General features: G+C 41.1%; 1 protein-coding gene across 1 annotated transcript in view; it reads right to left on the reverse strand.

Annotated features, from left to right (window-relative positions):
• septin12 (septin 12) overlaps positions 1-6,321 on the reverse strand; it is a 353,537-nt gene extending 347,216 nt beyond the window's left edge. The window contains exon 1 of the mRNA XM_052021383.1: positions 6,204-6,321. The gene's annotated coding sequence lies outside the window, so the exon portion shown is untranslated. The remainder of the gene's footprint in view (positions 1-6,203) is intronic.
• Positions 6,322-8,325: the final 2,004 nt, after the last annotated feature.

Raw genomic sequence — 8,325 nt, forward strand, 5'->3', positions numbered from 1 at the left:
TCTAAAACAGGTAATGGGATGTGTCTTTGGGGATGGATTATTTTCTAGTGACTGTCCTCGGAACCTTCACATCCCATGCAGTTTGTGAATAAAAGTTACCGACTTATCCACCAGTACTGATGTTGTAGTAACATGACAGGTTGGAGAAATTGCTTGGATTTTGCTATGGCCAATAGTCTCCTGGAGGATTAAAAAAAACACATTTATAAAGCATCTTTCAGGATATCCCAAAGAAAAGTACAGCCAAGCAAGTACTTCCTGAAATGTGGTCACTGTGGGAAACCCTGCAGCCAATGTGTGCACAGCAAGCTCTCATAGAAAACACTCTTAGTTGAGGGATAACAACTAGCTGCAATAACTTCCTCGTTCTTTACCAGAATAGTGCTGAGGGAACTTTATCTGAGAAGGCAGAGGAAGCTTCTGTTTAACTTCTCATCATGAAAAATAGAAGAACATTTCTAACATGGAATTTGAGAAAAAATTAAAAGTAATTTTGTTGAAAAGCTGAAGGCTTAAGAGCTATTATCTGAAAGGCTTATATTAAATCTGGGACGCTTCATAAGAACTGATAAAGGGTCCCGGACATCCAACGTTAACTGTGTCTCTTTCCACACATGCTGACTGACCAGATGAGTGCCTCCAGCATTTTCTGTTTTTATTCAAGGTGTGCGATAGAGAACTTTCTATGCACAAAAAATAGTTGTAGTTTGGAACTCCTTCTCCTTAACTGTGAGGGTGGTGGCTTTCAAGAGGGAATTAGATTGGCACTCAAGGGAAAATAATTTGCCAGAATAGTGCTGAATGAATTACTCTACCAGGGACCAGTATAGACCAGGTGGGCTGAATGGCCTATTGCTATGCAATAACAGTTCTCTGAACTTTTTCACACAAGTACACAAGTTCTGGAATTCACTTACCTAAAAAGGCAGTGGAAATTAATTCAACCATCACTTTCAAAATGGAAATGGATAAATACTTGAGGGAGCAAAACAGTGAAGAACTGGGGAATAGGAATGAATAGATTACTCTTCCAGTTAGCTGGCACAGGCCAATGGATAGGAAGGCTCCCCTGCCAAGCTGCAATGATTCTATGAATCTATAATTCTATGACTTGGCCATCAGTTAAGCCATATGCACTCTGGTGGTTTAAGCTAGCTGATAGCCAGCAGAACTCATTTTGCATACAGACCAGGTTTACTCATTCAATGTGCTCATGCATGATTAAAATTATTTATAACATCGCTAACCTTCCTGGATTTATCTGAGAGGCAAGGAATTTCTGGAAGTATCCAGTATTAAGCATTCATGCTCGGTTACCTAATTATCAACAAATACAAACTCCACTGAAGGGACATTTACCAAAATAGAAAGTTTGGAGAAGTTAAACATACTTTTATTTCTTCAAGAAATTAAGAATGTAAAATATAAATAAAAAATCTTTAAAATATAAACTTAGAATAGATGTCAGGGAAAAAAACAAATCTTGTTCAAAGCAAAGACTTGCATTTATTTAACACCTTTCATAATCTCAAGCATTGTAAAATACTTAACAGCCAATGAAATATTTCTGTTGTGGATTCACCTTTGTAATGTAGGAAACATGGCAGTCAATCTATACCCAACAAGCTCCTAGAATGATAATGACCAAACCATTTTAATCTAGTAAATTGATGATGCCTCTTCTTTTCTTCCTTTTCCTCGTCCCTCTCTCTCTTTTTCCTACCTCTCCTTACCTTTGACCCCTCCCCCGGTGGATCTGCTCGCCCCTCCTCCCCCGCACCTGCCTATCACTATCTCTTACTTGCATCTATCTATCACCACCTTGTGCCCGCCCCGCTTCCCCTCTTTTGTCCACCTATCACTGCTCTGCTTTTCCCTCCTGTATACTGGGCTTCCACTTTTCCTATTCTCACTCCTGAAGAAGGGTCCTGACCCGAAACATTGACCGCCTGCTTTTCTCCACGGATGCTGCCTGGCCTGCTGAGTTCCTCCAGCATCATAAGTGTTTTTCCACATGCATGAATATAGCCTAGTACACCAGTTACTCTCTTGTTGCTCCTCAAATTTGATGGCAGGATCTTTTAATTTTATTAAGAGAGTAGGCATGACTACTTTAACATTAAAAGGTAGTACCTTCAACAGAGTAGCACTCCTTCAGTACTGCACTGCAGCCTCAGAACAGATCGCTGCACTTAAGTCACTGAGCCCCACAAGCACCTAAGAGGTGATATCAGTCCCAGCTAAAGCACAGCTGGCAGACTATGACAAGGTATGGAATAACTAGCTCAGGAAATATGGAGAAACAAAACTGTGGGGTTATTCAACATACTATTGGAGGTAATAATGGCAGATGTAGTGTTCAAAGTGTGTGAGTATCCATGAGTTGAATAGAATGGGGTAAGACTGTTAATCCAGCACCCTTGGGACACTGGTAGTGCCGAACTAGCAGGTTACCTGAACACACTTTTATTTCACTTTTTTTTACATGTTGCATTTTTCCACTGAATCCGGTGAGTTTAAACAGAGTGGAAAATACACAAGCAAACCGGAGCCTGATTCCAACCACAAACCAGACCCCTGGTGTTCCCGACCCCAATCCCGGCTCCAGCCGCATACCCGGCCCACATTGCAGACACCAGCACCAGACCCTGCACTCTGGACCCCTGTCTCTCATTCCAGACTAAAGAGTAAACCACATGCTGAACCATCAGGATTCCCAAACAATTGGATGTCAGATTATACAAATTTTACTGTACTCCGAGTGCTCAGAGGAGAATGTGTTACCTTTGGAGAAGACTAATCCTAATAGCTTCAGACTTTGCTAGGTACAAGAACTTCTGCCAACACCTCAGTGTATGTGGCTTTGTTGATAAATTCCTGAAAATAAACATGTTCTCTCTGGTTATTTCACAATGCTTTGTCAAGGGTTGATTGGAACAGGAAACATTTTGAACTGTCTGAAAGATAATGTAGATTAATCTCAAATGGAAACTGGGGAACATGCCCAAAGGCAGATTTTAATGTCTACTGACCAGATGAATTATTACATACCTGTGGCAACTGAAACAGCCAACTGAGCAGAAAATTCACACACAACCTCATATCGGCATTGGAAAATGCAAAAGGAGCCTAGACAATTTCAAATTGATCTTACTTTTGCAGTCAATTAAGGGAGAAAATTTAGATCAAATACTAAATAGCCTTATTCAAAACATATAAGAGGGATCCACCTGTGTTTCAAACTACGTGCTGCTGGTGAACTGCACAGGAATGTTCTGCTGACTATTATTGCTAAAGGGTTTACGACAATAAATACCTTGAAGGAGAGTAGTAATACTATCCTTTACTATGTTTGCATATCTGTGGTCATGGCTATAATAGAGCTCAATTCCTTTGAAAGTCTGTAATTTTCCCAGAACTCTTCAAGGATCAAAGGGAACTGAGAACAGTGATCCTCAGTCCTCCAGTTCTAATGTGAACCTCTCAGAATATTCAAGGCAAACCACAAGGCTCAAGACTTGAGAAGTGTTAGAAAACCAAAAATCAAACGGTATTTCATTTCATCTGGTCAGCAAGAGCTGTTGAATGCAGCCATGCACACTCGCCGGTGGACAGAGGATCAGAAAGAGATGCACACACCAATCTGCCTGCCGTGTAGCTGGGGCTGTTGAGACCAGCATCAAATTACACCTCTCTACCTGCCCACTCTTATTCACATCTCTCACTGAAAACATTCCACCACTCGAGGCTAAGATAAACCAATTGACTCCAAAAGGTGGAAGATTAGAAAATGCCTTGAAAGTAAATAACCAATTTTCCTTCATATTACTTTCCCACCAGATGAAAATACGCCAGTCATAAGAGCAAAGTCGCTGATCGCAAAACATTATAACAACTTTTTGTTTTTATTGAGTTATTTAAACTCCACATACAGAAAATTATTATTTTGAAAAACCTAGTGTTAGGTGACCATGTAAGTGCAGATTCAAAGTTGCAAATCAGTACTACAGACCTTCAAAATCTGACAGGATTCCCTCCAAGTGGTCATTGACAGACAGCTCCGCCATCCTGAACTTTATCCCAAAGCAAAAGTTGGTATCAGAAGCTCCAGGAAAAAATGCACAGAAACTGGTTGCAGAAGTGTGGGTTTAAAACTTCCAAATAGCTGAGCTGATTGCTTCTCAATCACAGGATCTCTCTCCCTCCCTCTCTGGAAGCAAAGCACAAGTGTCTGAGTCTCTCCTAAGACTCCACATATGCCAAATGATTTCAGCTGCATGTAAGGCACAGCTCCCAGTAAAAAAACATACAAAGCAAATGGTCTGGCCCTCCCTACACAGATGGGTTAGAGCCCTGCCCCATTAGCAGATTGGCTGGATCATGTTCATGCTTCATCTACTTCCAACCGTAAAGTGCTTCTCAAGACAGAGAGAGAGAGAGAGAGAGAGAGAGAGAGAGAGCGAGAGATGGGGGTGGGGGCTCAACTTTAAAACACATGAGCCTACAGCAGATTTGAGTATCGTACAGTTGCTGGTGTTTTGGGTGGAGTGGAAAAAACTCACCTTTAGATCGTAGATCAGAACAGGGAGCTGTTCCAAAAATAAATCCTCAATCCACACACTGTAACTGCTAAAATACAGCTGGGAGAAAAGATTTTGGTCTTAGTAAAGAGATTCTATTATAGATAAAAGGTATTTAAAACTATTTCACATTTTTAAAAGAAACATTCCTGATGATTTCTTGAGGTGTTGGGAAGGCAGAATAAAGATATATAATGTTTGAAGTTACTGTTACAGTACAATTGGAAAATAAATCCACACATCGTGCAACTGGAGTCACAGCATCACAGAGTCATACAGCACAGAAACAGGCCCTTTGGCCCACCACGTCCATGCTGATCTTTTTGCCCATTTGCAGTAATCCCAATTGCCTGCATTAGGACTGTATCCTTCTATGCCTTGCTTATTTCAGTGTCTGCCTACCTCTTAAACACAGTAATTGTACCTGATTCCATCACCTCCTCTGGCAGCATGTTCCAGATATCAACCGCGCTCTGTGTAAAAAACTTACCACTTAGATCACCTTTATAACTCCTTCCCCTCACCTTAATCTTGTTTTTAAACTTTCCGTCTTGTTTTTGATACCTCTGTGATACTGTACAGTTATATACTTTAGGCAGTAGTACTAAGACAGTCATTAAAATATGTTACATGCGCACTCATTAATATCAAAGACAACACTGTTTTGTGATCATTTCCAAAAAAAATGCACTTTGATTCATCTTGATTTGTAGCACATGGATTTGCATGGCATGGCTATGCAACTTTCTCCTGTGTCCTAAATATTAATTCTGCCTTACCATAATTTTTCATCTGGTTTGTTGGTTTATTTATTGTGGTGTGTATGCACATAGAATATAAAACAGTACAGCCCAGGAACAGGCCCTCTGGCCCACAATGTCTGTGCCGAACATGATACCAAATTAAACTAATCCCTTCTCCCTGCATGTGATGCATATCCCCCCCATTCCCTGCATATTCATGTGCCTATCTAAAAGCCTCTGAAATGCCCCTGTCGCATCTGCTTCCATTACCACCCCTGGCAGCCTGTTCCAGGCACCCACCACTCTTTGTGTAAAAAAAATCCCCCCCCCACCTCACATTAAAGCTATACTCTCTCATATTTGACAATTCCACCCTGTGAACAAGGCTCTGACTCTCCACCCTGTCTTTGCCTCCCATAATTTTATAGACTCCTATCAGGTCTCCCCTTAGCCTCCGACGCTCCGAGAAAACAATCCAAGTTTGTCCAACCTCTCCTTATAGCTCATACCCTCTAATCTAGGCAGCATCCTGGTAAACCTCATCTACACCCTTTCCAAAGCCTCCCCATCCTTCCTGTAATGGGGCGACCAGAACTGCATGCAGTGGTCCAAGTGCGGCCTCTCCAACATTTTACGTTTGTGCTTCACTTTAGTCGTTGGCACCAGGGATTGAAGCTAATTCTACTTACACAAAGAAGGAAAGTTTCCTTTGCTCCCTTCCCAGTATTTGTATTTATTCCTGGACTATGTGTCAAATCTCTTCACTTTTGAATGGTTGAATTTCAACACTAGATAGCTCTTGAAGTGGAACTAAATTTGAGAAACAGAGTAAAATTTGCACCAACTGCTGGGAATGAAACCAAGGCAGAATATCACTGACCTCTGCTGGAAAGATGCTTCACACAGCTGGGTTCTCCTGCAGCATCTGAACCAATGTTCTATTCTTCATGGGCGGGGAAAGCTGTGCCACTGTCCCACACCTGATCAAGAGTTACCATGGAAATGTTACCATGGAAATGTTACCACATGACCTCCTGCCTCCCACCACGATTGGTCCACATTTGGCCTCATGTTGTATCGACTTCTCATACCAACTGGAAAGCAAGCAGACTTCTTGATACCCAATTGTTGAATTGTGACTTCCTGCTAAACATATTTTTACAAATCTTTTTATAACTAATAAAAAAAACACTTTCTATTTCTATAACTCCATTAGTGTAACAAATAAAGTCCCAAGTTGCTCCACTAGAATGTGTTATCAAACAAAACAAAATTGAACAATCTGTCAATCCAAAACATCAATAATTCCTTTCCTCCCACAGATGCTGCTCAACCCATTGAGTTCCTCCAGCAGATTGTTTGTGGCTCCAGATTCCAGCATCCGCAGTCTCTTGAGTCTCTAAGACAAAATTGAAACCAAGTTTCAAAATGAAATATTAAGGCAAACAGCCAAAGGTTTGGTCATAGTGAACTCAAGGGCCTTTTTCTGTGGTGTATGACTCTAAATAGGCAGGTTTTAAAGTGGAAAGGGAGATAGAGGCAGGGAGGTTTAAGGAGGAGACTCAAAAGATGAGGTTTTATCAGCATAAGGCCCAGCTGCTAAGGGTGGAACGATTAAAATGAAGAAAGTTCAAGAGGCCAAAACTGAAGGGCTCAGGTTTGAAGGGAGCTGGAGATTACAGGGATAAGAGGGGGTAGCCATGGATGAATTTGAAATCAAGAACAGTGACCCATGGTAATAAAATTAGTTTCAATGAAAATAAAATCAGTTAATTTTTTGAATGTAGAGATTAATTTTCAGTTGTCTTCAGGGAACTCCAGGAAAGCTGGCAAATCTATTGCAACCTTATAGTAGACTGTCACTTAGCAGGTGGTTATCTGCACACAGCAGATGCAATGAGAAGGTGAACAAGACATGAATCTGAAACGTTTTTATCTCACACAAGTCCCAAGTCAATGCAACACCAGCCAATTCAACATAAGACATCAAACAAACTGGATACTTTTCTGTGTAAAGTGGAAAAGGGGTTGTACAGGGGAAACTTTAATTTCAAATGTCATATGAAAATATAATTGATAAGCAAATTTGTTTTTGCTTGCACATGCTAAATACATGATATAATATTGTAGGCACGTTGTCCTCTTCCAAAATACAGTTCCACTGGTGTCGACAAAACAACATTTCTGGAATGGAATGTATTCCTGTTTAATACATGAAAGGGGGTGGTGCACATGCTCCTGTTGACATCAACAGTGCTGAGGCTAAGAGGGTTGAAATCTTCAAGTTCCAAGGAGTGAACATCACCAATAGCCTGTCCTGATCCAAAAACATAGACACCATGGCTAAGAAAGCTCACCAACGCCTCTACTTCCTCAGGAGGCTAAAGAAATTTGGCATGTCCTCTTTTGACCCTCACCAATTTTTATTGATGCACCATAGAAAGCATTCTATCCAGATGCATCACGGCTTGGTGTGGGAATTGCTCTGCCCATGACCACAAGAAACTGCAGAGAGTTGTGGACACAGCCCAGCACATTACGGACACCAGCCTCCCCTCCATGGACTCTGTTAATGTTTTTCCCTTGTATTACTTCAGTGTACTGATGTGATGAAATAATCTGTATGGATAGCCTGCAAAACAAGGCTTTTCACTGTACTTCAGTACATGTGACAACAATAAACCAATTTACATGCAACACAGAACAAATTTCCACTGTAATTTTTCAATATGATGTGTGAAGCACAATGAAACTTGAGTGCCAAGGGTTTTTTTTTGGCCAATGCAATTTTTAGCCCATTCTCTTCCCCCTCAAGATCCAACATCAAGTGGACAAATACAAGGTGGGGACAACTAATTAACTCTGTTTCTCTTTCCACAGATGCTGCCTGTTGAGCGTTTCCAGCATTTTCTGTTTATATTGAAGACTTTGAGTGCCTCCAGCACTGCCTTGACCCACCTATTGTAGGTCTGTTCTCCGTGTTATGGTTACCTCCAGCATCT

This window comes from Pristis pectinata, chromosome 8, assembly GCF_009764475.1.
Source record: "Pristis pectinata isolate sPriPec2 chromosome 8, sPriPec2.1.pri, whole genome shotgun sequence".
Classification (NCBI taxonomy): domain Eukaryota; kingdom Metazoa; phylum Chordata; class Chondrichthyes; order Rhinopristiformes; family Pristidae; genus Pristis; species Pristis pectinata.